This window comes from Perca flavescens, chromosome 19 (genome assembly GCF_004354835.1).
Source record: "Perca flavescens isolate YP-PL-M2 chromosome 19, PFLA_1.0, whole genome shotgun sequence".
In the NCBI taxonomy this organism is placed as follows: Eukaryota; Metazoa; Chordata; class Actinopteri; order Perciformes; family Percidae; genus Perca; species Perca flavescens.
This window is the reverse complement of record NC_041349.1, coordinates 9,975,275-9,992,886: the sequence shown is the minus strand read 5'-3', so window position 1 is coordinate 9,992,886 and position 17,612 is coordinate 9,975,275. Positions and strand designations below refer to the sequence as shown.

At 41.0% G+C, this 17,612-nt stretch overlaps 1 protein-coding gene and 1 long non-coding RNA gene across 2 annotated transcripts in view; one reads left to right on the top strand and one right to left on the bottom strand.

Annotated features, from left to right (window-relative positions):
• The window catches only part of LOC114545544 (uncharacterized), a 202,710-nt gene that overhangs the window by 868 nt on the left and 184,230 nt on the right, over positions 1 to 17,612 (top strand). The gene's annotated exons all lie outside the window — the stretch shown is intronic.
• LOC114545560 (uncharacterized) lies at positions 6,649 to 17,605 on the bottom strand. Its single transcript, XR_003690902.1, has 3 exons — positions 17,540 to 17,605; positions 7,125 to 7,178; positions 6,649 to 7,004 (listed from the first exon to the last, which is right to left on the bottom strand). It is a non-coding gene; the product is annotated as an uncharacterized LOC114545560 (long non-coding RNA).

The following is a 17,612-nucleotide window of genomic DNA, read 5'->3' as shown; positions in this document are numbered from 1 at the left end:
GACAAGCGGTTGTTGACAAAGCGATCCTTAAAGTGATGGTTGGTCACCCTAGGGTCCTTTGCACCATGACCTCAAGCCAAACACCCCCCAGAAACTTTTTTTCACCTGGGTGAACATTGGGAAGTTAAGCGTGAGTAGCGTAGGTAGCGTTATCACCCGAATAGCTTAGCGAAGGGCTAATGGACCCATTTTGTATCTCGTAAGTTACCCCACTAATAATGCGAAATGATACCAAACTTCTACACTAGTACAAATAGGTTATGTACTCATAAAACGAGTGCTGTGAGTGCTGTAATATAACTAACGAGGAGACAAGTAATAACTGAGGTAACTTTGGAGACATTACCTTATTTAATCATTAAACTAATAAATATTTTGTTGTATCTCTTTTCGATTGTTATAATTTGTAAACTGACCTAAGCACTGGGTCTAACTGCAGGTAGCAGCAGCAGCAGAAGCAACAGGCAGAAGCCAATAGGCAAAGTGTTCATAAACTTCTGGTGTACTTATGAACTTTCAATCCATCGTTTTATGAGCACATTACCTATTTGTACCAGTGTAGAAGTTTGGTATCATTTCAGGCATTATTAGTGGGGTAATGTTAAGAGACACCGGATCCATTAGCCCCTGCGCTAATAAGCTATTCAGCTGCTAACGCTACTCTACACTAACTCTCCCAATGTTGACCCAGGTGAAAAAAAGCTTCTGGGGGTGTTTGGCTCGAGGTCATGGTGCAAAGGGACCCTAGGGTGGGTACTCAGACCATCCCCTTTAAAAGCTTTAAAGCAGGGCAGAAAATCTGCAAATAGAGCTCTCATTTACATGTTCTATTATTGTCCGTTTAGACCAGCGGTGTCACAACTCAACAGGGAAGACTATGGTGTGCGTGTCTGGCGAGGAAGTTTGGCGTCATTCCTCGAGAAAATAGGGCGTTTTCAATTTAAAAACAAAGCCATTGTATGTCTCTTTGTGGGTTTTGTGTCTCTTTGTAGTTATGTTGCATCCATTTTGGTCATTTTGTTTTTCTTTGGGGTCGTTTTGGGACTCTGTGGTCATTTGGCGTCTCTTTGTGGTCGGTTTGCGGCTCTTTTCACATTATTTTTAGACAGTTGTTATCTCGGTATCTACGTCTAAAGCGTTGGGATAAACTAGAGCAGATTATAAATTACTAACACTTGAATAGCTTTGAGACAAAACTTAAGATAAAAAGTCCCAACTACAGCCATTATCCATCCATCATCTTCGTCCGCTTATCCGATTGTTAATATCAGCGGGGGAGCAACTCAACAGGGACCCCAAACTTCCCTTTCCCGAGCAACATTAACCAGCTCCAACTGGGGGATCGGCGTTCCCAGGCCAGGTTGGAGATATAATCCCTCCACTTAGTCCTGGGTCTTCCGAGGCCTCCTCCCAGCTGGGCGTGCCTGGAACACCTCCTAGGGGGCGCCCGGGGGGCATCCTTACCCGATGCCCGAACCACCTCAACTGGCTCCTTTCGATCCGAAGGCAGCGGCTCTCGAGCTCCTCACGGATGACTGAGCTTCTCACCCCTATCTCTAAGGGAGGCCCAGCCACCCCCTCCTGAGAAACCCATTTCGGCGCTTGTACCCTGGATCTCGTTCTTCCGGTCATGCCCAGCCTTCATGACCATAGGTGAGGTAAGGCGAAAACTGACGGTAGATCGAGAGCTTTGCCTTCTGGCTCAGCTCTCTTTTCGTCACACCGGTGCGATAAATTGAATGTAATAAGCGCACCCGCTTTCCCGATTCTCCGACCAATCTCCGCGCCCATTGTCCCCTCACTCACGAACAAAACCCCCAAGGTACTTGAACTCCTTCACTTGGGGTAAGGACTCATTCCCTACCTGGAGAAGGCATTCCATCGGTTTCCTGCTGAGAACCATGGCCTCCGATTTAGAGGTGCTGATCCTCATCCCAACTGCTTCACACTCGGTTGCGAACCGATCCAGTGAGTGCTGAAGGTCGCAGGCCGATGATGCCATCAGGACCACATCATCTGCAAAGAGCAGCGATGAGATCCCCAGCCCGCAAACTGCAACCCTCCCCACCCCGACTACGCCTTGATATCCTGTCCATAAATGTTACAAACAGGATTGGTGACAAAGCGCAGCCCTGGCGGAGGCCAACCCCTCACCTGAAACGAGTCCGACTTACTGCCGAGAACCCGGACACAGCTTCTCACTTTGGTCGTGCAGAGATTGGATGGCCCTGAGTAGAGACCCCTCACCCCATACTCCCAGCACCTCCCACAGTATCTCCCGGGGACCCGGTCATACGCCTTCTCCAGATCCACATAACACGTAGACCGGTTGGGCATACTCCCAGGCTCCCCTCCAGGATCCTTGCGAGTGAAGAGCTGGTCCGTTGTTCCATGACCAGGACAGAATCCGCATTGTTCCTCCTCAACCCGAGGTTCGACTATTGGCGAACCCTCCTTTCCAGCACCTTGGAGTAGACTTTACCAGGGAGGCTGAGAAGTGTGATACCCTGTAATTGGCACACACCCTCTGGTCCCCCTTTAAAAGGGGGAACCACCACCCCAGTCTGCCACTCCTTTGGCACCGTCCCAGACTTCCACGCAATGTTGAAGAGGCGTGTCAACCAGGACAGCCCCTCCACACCCAGAGCCTTGAGCATTTCTGGACGGATCTCATCAATCCCCGGGGCTTTGCCACTGTGGAGTTGAACTACAGCCACTAGATCTGTGAAAAGCCTTTAGTTTCACACACTCATTCATTCATTCATTGGGTTCAGGGTGCTGCACCTAAAACCCTGCAGAAATATTTCTAAAATGTTGACAGAAAGAAAATGATTTTTTGTTAAATCGCAATTATTTCTGAGACAATTAATTGTACCGTGTCACAGCTCCGCTTTCGAAGTTCGACGTGGTTCACCGCTTGTGTTGACTTAGGGTTTTTGTTTAAAACGTAGAAATAAGCGCTGAAAATGTAAAGAAGAAAATTTTTACAATTTAAAACTTTGGAAAAAGCAAAAACAAACTGTGAAAAAAAAAAGGCGTCAAAAAGGATTTTTCAAGGTTGACGGAAGACTGCACAAGGGTTAGAAAAAACTAGTTTACATCCTCGACGTTCCACTTCCGGGATTTGGAAATCGAAGCTCTCCTGGGATGGCTGCCCCACGTCGCCTCACACATACTGAGGCTGTTATTATGGAGCGCAGGAAACGCTAGCCTTCAAACAAGCTAGCACGGACTCTCTTTGCTTAACGCTAAAGAAAGGCAAAAAATAACACTAACTAACTGCTCGAGGCAGCGGTAGCACAGCAACTCCCGTGCTCTTCACGGTAAAATGTCGGTTTTTGTGAAAGGAGTCTGGCGGCTTCAAAGAGAGCGGAGATAATGGCTCCAGTTCCCGTCGTAAAGGGCTGTCTGACAGCCAGGTAAAGCTCTGAAAATATTCTAAACATAGCGTTTGATTTTTTTTTTTTTATTTTGGGTTTATTAGTGATAGGGACCATGCATATTTATGAACATTGTTGTATAAAAACCTAGGCAGGTAACATAGGACTAACAGAGACAGCCAGCAGTCATACACTCATTCACTATACATTAAAAAAAATAAAAATAAAATAAAAAAGGTACACATAATGGTGACATATACATTGACAAAACAGCGTCCTGGCAGTGCTTCCCCTTGAGACACCAGCCATCAGTCAGTGTTTTTCTCAGACGCCGAGTGATACTTAAAGTGCCCATATTATGAAAAAATATCACTTTTTCTGGGAGTTAGGGTGTTATTTTGCATCTCTGGTGCTCCCACACACATACAAAAATCCATCCATGCTGTTCTGAGTGAGATACGGTTTCTGAATATTTCCTGCCTTCAGTCTCCTGGTGAGCTGTTCAAAATCTGCACGGCTTTCTACGTCACCATTTGAAACGAGGTGGCTATGGAGCTAAATCAGGGCCAAATGTTTTGTTAATTTGAAAAAAATATATATATAGTTGAAAAAATAAAGCTTGAAATTGAAAATTTAAGTTTTGGTCAAAACTTGGAAAAAATAAAACCATGTATTCAAACTAAAAATAAGTGTACCAATTTTTCTTTCAGTTTGAATAAAATATAGATTATATTCTGGAATTATTTTGAATAAATTATAAATTTTCATTTTTCACTTTTATATTTGTTTTCAGTTCCACATTTCATGTTTTCAGATTCAAAACTTATTTTTTTTACGGCTTCAAATCTTTTTTTTTCGGTTTCAGACTTTTGGCCCTTACTTTGCGTAGGGGGCGTGGCTTCAACTCAGAGGGGCGTGGCATTATGAGTGACAGCCTAACAAAGAAGGCAGAAGACTCCTTTGTCATGTTGCCTTCAGGAAATGGTGTTACTGTGAGAACTATGACTGAATGCTTTCTATCCACTATATACATGTGATTTTTACTTAACAAACTGATGCCAGTGACAAAGTTCCATTTAAAAAATTGTTTTGGACAACACATACCACGTACCAATTACACTATAAGAGCAATAAACTGTGCCAGATTGTGCAGTTCGGCAGGAACAATGACTTCTCCCCCTTCCATGTATGACTTATAGCACCACAGTAGTCACTGGCACCAGCCCACAGGTAAGACATGTGAAAGATATTAGCATTTTGAATAGATACCTTGCGACGTTATCCCTCAGTGGCATTTTTTTTGTGATTAACACATAAAGGGAAAATAGGTGGACAGCTGGGAAAAGCTGGCAATCAAGCATCGCTAGCACTAAAGTTAGCATTAACTAACGTTAGCTTCACACTAGCTGGTGTTTTTACACTAATTTCAGTGTCCAGCTCAAGTTATTTTTACTTTAACGTGTATTGGTCTTCGTTAACCTCTGTTTGTCAGAATGACCATAACTCGACAGTGGCTGCAGTGAAGAAGGTCTCCTTTTATAGAGTAGACAAATATGACTTTACATTAATGCTCTGGCCTGATAAATTACGTTTTACACTACATGTAACAGCATGACAGTTATGCCTTACAAAATATGCCAAGTGGGTAAACTTTGAAGGCTTCTACCACAGCCTAACTTAAGTATCAGAATACACTAACTTGTCTTTTTTGTATTTGTATGTCTTACTGTCGTATTTTACGTGTGTGTCCGTAATAAAAGCTTTGATTGATTGAATAACAAAGCGGACCAGGACAAGTTATGTTGTTTAAACTAACCATGAAAAGGTAACACTAGCAATGTTAGTTATCTATAATGTTTTACATTTATAAGGCTGTACGGCTGCAGGCAGCCACTGTCGAGTTATGGTCATTCTGACAAACAGAGGTTAACAAAGACCACTACACGTTAAAGTCAAACAACTTGAGCTGGACACTGAAATTAGTGTAAAAACACCAGCTAGTGTGAAGCTAACGTTAGTTAATGCTAACTTTTGTGTTAGCGATGCTTCATTTCCAGCTGTCCACCTATTTTCCCTTTATGTGTTAATGACAAAAAAAATGCCACTGCGGGGATAATGTCCCAAAGTAGTTATTCAAAAGGCTAATATCTTTCACATGTCTTACCTGTGGGCTGCGCCAGCAGGTTGCCTTGGCGGAGCGGACGACGCTATGCTGATCGAGTGAATACTGTGGTGCTACATTCAAAGTCCTACATGGAAGTGGGAGAAGTCATTGTTCCTGCCGAACTGCAAAATCTGGCCCAGTTTATTGCTCTTATAGTGTAATTGGTACCATTTGTTGTCCAAAACAATTTTTTTTTTGTTTGAATACATGGTTTTATTTTTTTCAAGTTTTGACCAAAACTAAAATTTTCAATTTCAAGCTTTATTTTTTCAACTATATATATTTTTTTCAAATTAACAAAACATTTGGCCCTGCTCCATAGGTGGCTAACCGTAGCACAGCATAGCATAGCATGCTAGCTCGTTCTGAATGGCAAAACACTGCTACAACACGCACTAGTTCAAATTAATCTTCAAAAGAACTACTTAATGTCCCCACTATTCCACGCTAAGTTGGAAGTGCGCCCTCGTTTAGAAGAAGTCACCCGGCTAATAAAGTCCCTCCAGATAAACGCGATTATGCAATCGCATAATTCAACGCATAATCAGCCAAAGTCTGCATATTCATGCGGGTGGGCGCATTTTTTCAAATATGCCACACTTTCGCGCGCATAAATTGCCGATTTCCGCGCAAAATATGCGGGGCTTGCATGATTTCATAATCCCCGTATTTTCGTTGCAAAAAATCGACAATCATAAAAAAACTCTGCGTTTTGTGGAAGGACTGCTAATCCTGCCTTGTACAGGCCTCAGTTGGAGAAACAGCTAGCTAGCTGATGCGATCCTTACCTAGCTACTGCACATGTGCTAGTGCCAACAAAGATGTAACAGAAGTGAGATGTCTCACTCTGTAGCTAAAACAGAGAGCTCAACACACAGGGTGAAAAGAGGAGCTGCAGCAATGAGCAGTACAACAAAAATATGGTGTTTTTGAAAATTAAACCATGTAAACCTATTCTGATACAACCTCAAAATACAATTATTAACCTGAAAATGAGCATAATGTGGCCACTTTAATGTGCAAAGGAGTCCGCGGCTATGAACCAATCAGATTGCTCGATTTGAGCTAGCCCTTTTTTTTTTTATAATGAATCAACTTACCAGTGACCTTGAGTAAACAGCTACCAGAGTTCCTCCCATAACTTGTGACCACATGACACTTGTACAGTCCCGAGTCCTCAGTCCTGAGTCTGGACACATTAAATCTGAGTCGTCCTTCTCTGAGGACGTCTTTGTCCCACTGGACTCGTCCTGCAAACTGTTCATGCTGAGACTCTGGGACCTCTACTCCTTTATGGAGACGAAACATAACTGGATTCTTGAGGACAGCTAACAGTTCACAGAAGATATTAAGAGAGTTGGAGGAACTGTGAGGGTTGGTTGTGAAGGTCCACTCCAGTGTGATGTCTTGGTCCTCCTCTGCCTGATAGGAGCTCTGGGTCACATTCACTACTAATGTTCCTGTTGAGGAGACAGAGAGGGAAAGTGAGGAGCAGACACACACACAGACACCTTTAAACTCCATCTCCACATGTTTCTGTGGACACTTTAGTGATTCTATAAGTGATGCTGTAAACTAACCAGAGACACAGGAGGCCCGGATGATGAGCAGCAGGATGCTGCATCTTCTTCTCCCTGTGAGAGGAGACAGAGGTGAAGAGTCACAAACACATGAGTTCAGAGTTCACTTATTAAGCCCGTTTTACGGTCCTGCCGAGGCTCCACGCAGAGCTTTCTCCGTAGCCTACGTACAGTTAGGGTTGTGTAGCGAAACCCGGTTCCACTATGGTACCGGCTCCTACGCAAACGGTAGTATTTGGATCGGCTTAGAACGCAAATTTTGGTTCCTCATTTCGGTTTCCGACTGAAATATTTTCCCTCTGTTGCGGACGTGAAAGCATATTAACCATTCACTGACTGTACGTGATCGCTAGTAAACATTACACTTCCTCTGCTAGTCTATCGTTCAGGACGAGAGCCTGTAGCCTGGTGGTGGGGGAGGCAGGACAGCCTCCCCAAATTGTCTGCCCTTTCAAACTCATACCTGTGTGTGTACAGACCTCTTGGACACCATCTGAGAGAGTTTTCTCCTGTGCAGTAGGCCTACATGCCATAAGTCAGGAGAGGTGTCCTATCTTGTCAGAGAAGGCAAATATGGTCATTTTTCTACAAAAGAACTGCTAAAGTTTGAAGCTGGTTGGCATACCAACTCAACAACATTTATTTTGTTGTTACTTGTTAATAGTGTAACGGTTATTTGTTAAATTATTGTAGTTGTGTGTTAGGTGACTTAGGTTTACTTATTATATATTTAAGTACTTTAAAACGTTAATATATTGTTAAATTTAAATAATTTTCAAATAAAAAAAAACTCCATAAAAAGCCTTTCTTTTATGTCATTTTTCAGTTTTTCTAGAATTGGCTTAGAAATCGGAATCGTTTTAAAAGTACCGGTTCGGCATCGGAATCGTAAAAATCCAAACGGTACCCAACCCTACGTACAGTACAGGCCAAAAGTTTGGACACACCTTCTCATTCAATGTGTTTCCTTTTTATTTTCATCACTATTTCCATCGTAGATTCTCACTAAAGGCATCAAAACTATGAATGAACACATATGGAATTATGTACTTAACAAAAAAGTGTGAAATAACTGAAAACATGTCTTATATTTTAGATTCTTCAAAGTAGCCACCCTTTGCTTTTTTATTAATAAGGGAAAAAATTCCACTAATTAACCCTGACAAAGCACACCTGTGAAAGTAAAACCATTTCAGGTGACTACCTCATGAAGCTCATTGAGAGAACACCAAGGGTTTGCAGAGTTATCAAAAAAAGCAAAGGGTGGCTACTTTGAGGAATCTAAAATATAAGTTTTTCAAGTTTCTTCGAATGAGAGAAACTCATTTCCTCATGCATTCATTCAGTCTGTATCAGGCGCATTTTAATGCAGTTTGTTATCTGCATTAATAAAAAAAACGCAGCAACATAAACAAATATATTTATTCACCTCTATTCACACACACAATGAGGCGTATTTTCAGTTGTGATTGAACTGTATTTTTTGAGTGACTATATAGGCCAACTTTGATCTTGACACATAGGCTAAGCATTCTGTAGCAAATAACAATAAACACACCATTAATTACATTATCTTAATGCAGTGTCACTACTTCAGCATGTAAATAATGCACCTACAATACAAACGACATGCGCTCTAACAATGGAGCCCTATTTCTGATACCGTGGTGGGTAGAAATGTTGCCGTGGGGGGCCGCCACGGTCAAATCAACATAGAGGAAACACTGTAGGCAGATTATAAAACGTTTTTTTTTTTCTCCAACATGTCATGTCCTTTTTGTTGAAAGCTGTATTACTTCACAGAGTTGCGCCGGTAGATTCTCGGCTATAGCTATTTTCATTTCCACATAACCGATTTGAGAGGTATTTTTAAATCACAGTCCATCAGATATGTAGATACCTTATCCGTCCTCATATCACTAACATCAACCATCGTGGACCGGCTTTAACATCCCAGCAGATTCTTTGTGCATTATGTTTTTGCAAACAGCAGTTTTCTTTATAACAGTGTAGCGGATCATACTGTAACAGTAAAGCCACTGTAGAGCCGTCAGAAAAGCGTGATTTCGCTCTGAAACGTTTTTTGTCACTGGATACAAACCAGTGAGAGCTATTAAAAAGAAATAAATGATTATACTTCTAGTTCGGTTAATGATCATGGTGCTGCAGCCTCATAATGGGTAGTAGCTTATTTTTTTCGCAAGCAGGATTGCACCTATCTTATTTAACTGATATGTTGATTTGACATACCCCAGTCAGAGCACTTATAGGTCAAATGACCAGCTTCTTTTGGACTGTCCCAGATCCAGACTGAAAACCAGAGGGACAGAGATTTTTTTCAGTTGCAGGTCCTAAGCTCTGCAATGCTCTTCACCCCAATATTAAAGCAGCTAGCTCTATTAAGTCATTTAAATCACTTTTAAAAATGTATCTCTTTGAAATGGCTTTTAACACAAGCTGAGCTGTGACATTGTTAATATTGTTTGTAATCATGTTTTCATGTGTTTTAATTATTATTATTATTATTATTATTATTATTATTATTATTATTATTATTATTATTATTATTTCGGGGATACTATGTTTTTAATAGGCTTTTACTTTTTCTTCTTGGCTAATTAGTATGCTTTTTATGCGGTTACCGGTATTAGTATCTGTACAGCACTTTGGGGCAGGAGTGACTGCTTGTAAATGTGCTCTATGAATAAACTTGGCCTTGACCTAAATGAAATTATATGTGGAACCAAAAAAGTTTCCCATCTCAGGGTAAATCATCTCAGAGTTCAGGGTTAGACTCAGTTTAACCTCAGTTAAACCTCTTTCCTGGAACGGACCCCTGAGATGAACCGTGAGATAAGGCTGTGAGCGGTGACTCAAAGCTGTAGTGAAACCAGTTTCCGACAGGCTTGAACCGGATTGTTATCATTTCAAACTATAACATTGTGCTCGTACTCCAATGATTGTTGTTTTAATTAGGCATATACAGTGCAGCCTATTAGAATGACGTATAGGCTATATATCTCTGTGATACATCTTTAATGTATTAATTTGTCTTTACATCTTTACATACATATAAGCAGCAGCAGATGAATCAGTGTCATAAATACATCACTTATTATTATCTGATCCAAGAATAACGTCCAGGTTGGAGGACTCGTTTTGATGAAGGAGTCTGTAGCTCGTGGTTTACCTTACCACGGTAGGAAAGATGCGTCGTTTGTAATTTAATAACATTTTGCTCAAGTTATTGATCCCGGAGTTCGAATCTGTGAATGTCTTTCTAACTTTACCCAAGTTATAATTAAACAGATATTCCGAATATCAGCCAAACAGTGTCAACTATATCTAATATTAACGTTAGTAAACACGTAGAGCTGGGCGGATGATAGCGGACGGTTTAAATACATTTAAATAGCTAAACCGTTACAACGAAGCCACACAGAAAATAACCTCTTATATTAATTCAAATTACGGATTTATTTATCAATAGAACATGTTCAGACACAGGGCGTTTCTCAGTCTGTGTTCTTCTATTGACTTGTGTCCCTGTGAAACGTCATCTCGTGTTGCCAAAGTACTGTCCCAATACACAAGTTCACATTTCACCAAGAACAGTTAAAGCCTGCTTCACACGGGACGATTTTAAAATTGTCGGCCGATTTTCCAATCTTGAGAGACCCCACACACGGCATTCCCAGGTCAGACGGAAATCTCGCAAAATCCCTCGAGATCAAACGTGACTTCAGAGTAAACAATCATTGAGATCATCATGATCATTAATCATCAGATTAATTACCGTTGAAATAAACGTTCATATATTCGTTTCCATGTACTCTGGTGGACTGCAGTTGTGGATGTAGTTATTACGGTGGCCGAGACGGTTCAACACAAACGCAAAAGCCACAACACAAACGCAAAAGCTACAATACAAACGCAAAAGCCACAACACAAATACATAAGGGACAACGGCTTTTTGCGTTTGTGTGTTTGCGTAGCTTTTGTATTTGTGTTTTAGTTTTTGTGTTTGTGGTGTGGTGTGGCTTTTGTATTTGTGTTGAACCGTCTTGGCCACCGTAAGTTATGCCCATCGACTTTATTTATTTTACACAGGCTGCGTGCTCGTTTGTCCCCGGGGGACACCACACACGAGGAGAAATCGGGCCAAAAAAATTAAATAATAATAAATAAACAATATTTCTGAAGAGCTATTTTTGAAAAGGGACACAAATAATACAGCCTCAATTATATTTTTAGAGGACATGTGTCCACAGAGGAAATCCTTAATACTATCATTAGTGTAGCATGGAGGCTGTACCATTATCCTGCTTTTCAGTGTCTCTTGATTCAATGAAAAACCTGACTAAATTGACCAAGATATTCTTCTTCAGTTGTTTAAAATCAAGCCACAAAAATACCTTAAAACATAATTACTTATTTTGAAAAAGCTTCCCCATATAAAAGAAATACAATGATTTGTACACTTGTTAAGTTAGCTGATCATAATGTAAATTAGTGAGCCACTGGTAATGCTCATCTGCTAACCCTGACAGCCACATGAGCCACACTGTCTGCAGCAAACCCACTGATCTGCCATTTAACATCATATTGAACAAAACACAACTGTAGATCTCCAATATTAACCTTAATATCAGTTCACACACATAACGTTAGGCTTATTGCCGTGGTAACGTTAGTTGTAGTTGGTGCATTTCTATCCAACAAGCTATTAAACAAGCTAGGTAAAGTTACATTATATGTTAGACTTCTAAATCATTCCAAAACTTTTCTGTAAATTCATACCAAATTCCCCCGGACCAGTGACTTTATTTCACGTCAGCGTTGCAAATAACGAAGCTGGGAGTTTGGGAACTAGGGCAACCTAAGAGATATTTTCATCATTAAATTGTAGAAAATGGTAAGAGAGAAAATGCCAATTACAGTCTTGTGAAAGCCAAGGAAAAGTATTTGATTGTTTGAAATTTAACTCAAAATTTAGACATAAATGAGGTTTATTGACCATGAATTTAAAAAATAAGTGTAAACTAGACATACAGACACGCAGGTTTCTTTTCGGGAGACTTGTTTAAATTATGCCATAGGCTATATACATTAGATTTAGTATTTAGTTCATATTTTTTTTTGGTGTATTTGTTTTCTGATTTATCAGAAGTTGAGTTTCAGTCTGTATGATAAATTATCACTTGAACATAAAGTGGTAACATGCTATGACATGTTATGTAGACTAAAGGGGAGACACCAACCTTTAGAATTTTAATTGCCAATTTCCATCTCCCTGGGTATAGGCTAAATTGGGTCTCACACATTAACAAACAAAATTGTATATCTGCTATCCTGCCAATATAGCAAACTATGTATCAGCAAATCAAATAGATCAGTATGAGCTGCAAGTGTAACAGAATGCAATGACAATACAGAACGCATTTACTACTATTATTATATTATTATTATTAGTTATTACTTTCATATGAATCCAAGATGGCCGCCGATGACAGAGCAGCACGGCATGTTATCAAACAAAGGATTAAACCTGAGGTTTACACCACTACTGATGGCAAAACTACAGTTGAAGATGAACTGTTAAGCTTCCTTTCTGTCAAATTGAAGACTGTGCCTCAGGATGACATTATCCTGATGGCTGTAAATCACTTTGGATTTGAATGGATTGAAAACTCCAAGAAGGTCCTGTTTGAACTGTGTCCTGGCACGGGGCAGCATTGTGTAGCTCACAAAGGGCAACTGAAAGATCTCAACAATGTTAAGAGCTGTCTAAAACTACTGAATGAGGTTGGTGAGAATGCTCCTCGCTTTGTGTCCTATTACTTGGATGATTTACCATCAGTGACTTTTAATAGCCTCGATGTCTCTTGTCTGGTTAGTATGATTGATCGCCCTAAGTGTGGAGTTGGCCTCCATGAAAAATACTTTGAGTAAGCAGTCGACTGAATGTGAGAACCTTCGTGGAATAACTACAGACATTAGTAAACGACTCAGTGTGATTGAGCAACCCAGTGCCAGAAAGGGGGATGCAGCCACAACCATAGCCAGTGAGGAGGCTCTGCTCCATGGACCAAGTCACAGAGAGCCTGTACCCGGACCGTCAGCGTTGCCCATCATTGAGGAGACAGCTGGCGGGGGGATTGAGGTGGCGATGTCCCCTGCATGGAGCCGTGTATTAAAGGATGACAAGCGCAAGCAACATTCTGGAAAACGATCTGCTGCTGCAGTACAGAACAAGACCAGCATGAATCCTCCCAGAGAGAAGAAGACCTATGGAATAGTTGGAACTGGTGCAGTGGAGAACATACATGCAGTGACAACCAAGCTGGTGAGTGTGTTCGTGACTAAGCTTGCTCCTGACCTAGACTCAGAGACTCTGGCTAGTTATTTAAAAGAACAACTTTCCAGAGATGTGACCCTATCAGAGGATTGGCACTGAATATACTCGCTATAGCTCTTTCAAAGTCACAGCTGAATGCAAGGAAGTAGCAGAGGTGTATGCACCGCAGCTGTGGCCAGAAGGGACCTATGTAAGGCGCTTCTATGAGAATCGCAAGCCGATGCTTGCTGGAGCGAGAGCCCACTGTTATTGACAAGCTCTTTGAGAATGCTGATGTGGTGCGTTTGTTAAATGTATATACTCCTTATGAATGTCACAAAAATTAGAATGAGTACTTGAATAAGCTTGCTTTTATAGGGTCTTACATAAGGGAAAGTGAATATACATCCATATTTGTCTTGGGGGATCTGAATGCTGATATATCAGATACCAATTCACTTTTTGGTCAACACTTGACACAATTCTGCAAAGATAACAAGGTTATTTTGTCCACTAAGGAATTACTGCCAGCTGATAGCTATACACATGTGAGTGAAGCTTGGCATACTACATCCTGGTTGGACCATTGTATGTCTACAGCTGATGCATCAAGGTACGGTCTAATGCTAGGTTCAAATATGCTGTGCATTTTATAAAAAAGAAATGAGCAGACTATGAGGGCGAACTCTTTGGCGAGAAAGTTACAAACTAATAATGTTTATGAGTTCTGGAAGGAGGTGAAAGTGGTTAACAACAGCAAAATGCCACTGCCTTCTAGTATTGATGGCATTACTGAACCAGAAAACATTGCAGAGCTATGGAGGAGACACTATGAGAACATTTTTAACTGTGTGAATAGTGATGTGTTTAACATAGGAGAGATACCTCACAGTGATGGAGGAAGTATGTTATGCTATTGACAAACTTAAAAAGAAGCTTTTCTGGGTTAATGAAGCATGGCATACTTCCTGGATCCATGTTAATCGGTCTTGCTAGTACCTGTAGTTAAAAATAAGACTGGTAAATGAACTAGTATAGATAACTATAGACTTATTGCACTTGCAAGTATACTATACAAGGTGCTAGAGGGGATCCTTATGGATAGGCTTTCCCGGCAAATGAAGCAGGCAGCTACGTCTGTGGTTCGACATTCATGACGTATTTGTTGCCTTCATCCAATCGCGTGCGTAGCAAAGTGTCGGTGTTGGTGACGCGTTTGTCAACAACTGGCTGTTACCGTAGAAGCGTTTACCGTACCCATAAAACTGAATGGCTAGAGTGAGCGTCTGCCGTTGAAGTCTCTGATAGTTTATGTACACCAGCGGTTCTCAAAGTGTGGGGCGCGCCCCACTGGTGGGGAATAGAGACGTGACAGGTGGGGCGCGCCAAACTGGAGTAAATTTCCTTTTTATGCCTGTATACCTTTATCCAGAAATCCCAACTGTCCAGGAAGTTCCGGGAGTCTCCCGCATATTGATAGCGGCTCCTTGACGCCCGCAAATGAGATCAAATCTCCCGGAATCAGGAGCAAGACCGCGCGCTCGACTAGAGAGTGTCTGTGTGTGTGTGTGTGTGTCAGGGTACCTACGGGGTCTTAAAAGCATTGAAAAAGTCTTACATTTGATCGTCTCAAATTAAGGCCTTAAAAGCCTTGAATTTGGTATACAAAGTCTTGGATTTTGTTACAAAGGTCTTATATTTTTTGCCTTCCCTAGGATTAGGTTCATACCGTAACAAAATAGCGGTTAAACTGATCGGAGGATGTGCGGAATGTGTCGGTGTGTCGAGCCTGGCTGGCCACTCGGCGCCTTCAGACAAAGCTCAAGATAACAGGCTAACGGATTATTAGCTAGTCACACACCGAGCGGCTCCATTAATCTGCTCGGTGCGTCTCATAACAAACGGAGCGAGCAGCTGCCGGACTCTAACATCTGTTGATCCGTGCAGGACTTCACTGTGAGCGGACTGTTTAGAGACGATGTGCCTGGCAGGTAACGTTAAAGGTTCGCTGCTACTGTAGCAGAGCTGCAAGAAAACCAGGGCTCTCAAGTGTCACACATTGAGCGTGACTGTCACGCACTCCCGCCACACATTGTATTTCTCACGCGGAAAAACTATTTATAACATATTTAATATTCTGCAGCGCCCAGAAGTTTTCTGGCGCGCCGCTCTCACTATGGAACTGACAGGAATCAAGCGTGTCTCCCCTGGAGTTCTTAGTCAAGCCTGCCACTTATCAGCCAATCAAAAAAATAGAAAGGGGCTATACATATACAATAGCCAATCAGAAAATAGCACTATTGTATCTGGGTAAGATTTAACGCAACAACCAATGAGAAAAAAGCATAGAGCAGCGTACAGACACTTCCCTAAACGTTTCCAAACAGGGCTCTGTGTCTGTCAGAAGGTCTGAGATCTACCGTATCAGCACAGCAATCACGTAACGCACAGCAGACTATGATAGACTAGGTAGATTATTTTATAGGTTTTTTTTTTTAGGTACTTTATTTTTCTCAAAATATCACGACTCCTCCAAATCTCAGAGAACACATATATTTTTGAATTAGCAGAAATCTTGCTCAAAACACATCTGAAATATTACAGTCCAGGGGTGTATTAATTCATTAAAATGAATGAATTTATCATTGAGGTGAATAATTGTCATATGCACATTTAAGGAGGTTACTTCCTCAACAAAAGTTGTCACTGCCTGTCCTTAAAACTTAAGAGCCCTGAGTAAATGCTGTACTGAGCTGTACTTTCAGTGTTAAACACTGCTGCAGCTATTCATGCACGACTGTTGTTGGTGATTTCCAGCGGTGGAAGACTTACTCACATCATGTATTTCAGTAGAAGTAGAAAAAACTGTGTTGTAGAGTTACAAATTACTTGTCAGTTACAAGTCCTGCATTCAACATTGTCCTTAAGTAAAATATACTGTACTTAAAGTACCAAAAGTAAAAGTGCTCATTATGCCGTGTAATATATCTTATATTATTGGATTATATTATATTATTATGCCACATCATATCCCTGTGAGATGGGCTTTTCAGCTGTTGCTTCACTGAAAACAAAGTACAGATCTCAGCTGAACATTGAGCATGACTTGAGAGTGGCAGTATCAAACCTGCAACCCCAGTTTGAGAAACTGTCCAATGCAAAACAGTCTCATTGCAGCCACTAATACAGGGATAAATAGACCTCACTTGCCAAATGGATTTCTCTTCTTTTCTTTTTTTAACAGATTGCAAAGTGGCACTTTTATTTATTTTCTATTTTTGAACTTGATACAAATTTTAACACAGCTGTAATTTTATTTTCATTATTTTTGAACTCGCTGTTATTGGATGTAGATTGTTAGTTTGTATTTAGATACAACTTGTTACTATACTGATACTAGTTGTTCAATAAATTGGAACAGTTTAAGCTTGTTGCGTATTTCATTAGCATTGTTTTGGGCCGATGGGGGCAGGTGGGGCTTGAAAATTCCACCTTGTCCAAAGTGGGGAATGACCAAAAAAGTTTGAGAACCACTGGCCTAAACACAGTTCAGTTTGGTTCTTTTCTAACTCCCTGACCCAGATGTGGCTCAACAAAGAGAGCACAAGTGACACTCTTACGGTGAGACGATAAAGTCTGTACTGAGCTCAGTTAAGTGTGACATCGCCACTGGTCTAAAAAATGTTTAATGAACATTTGAATTGCTTTTTATATGTAAGAGGCTTGAGGGAGTTAACATTGATGAGAACCACCAATGGTTATTTGCCTCGACAACATTGGATGTTTAAAGATGGACGGTGGGGATACCAAATATTAATCAACAGACTCTAGTCGCTACGTGAACTTTTAAATGGTGCTATGGTTAATGTACTCTGTGGTCTTACTTGAGCACAGATATGAAAACATTTTGAAAACTGTATATTTTTCTCAGCATGTTAAATGTCATCTTTGGTCAAAAGTAGAGATGATTGCTTTTAGACGTGATGCATGCAGAATAGTTGCACATGCATGACTCTTGTGTCATTGGTTGTTGCTAATGATCACGTCTGAGTTCACGGAGTTTGTGAATTTGTCTAACCTCAATGTCTTTACATGCTTATGCAGTGAAGTGCTGCAGGCTCGTATAGGAGAGCTGTGTTCCAACAATAGCA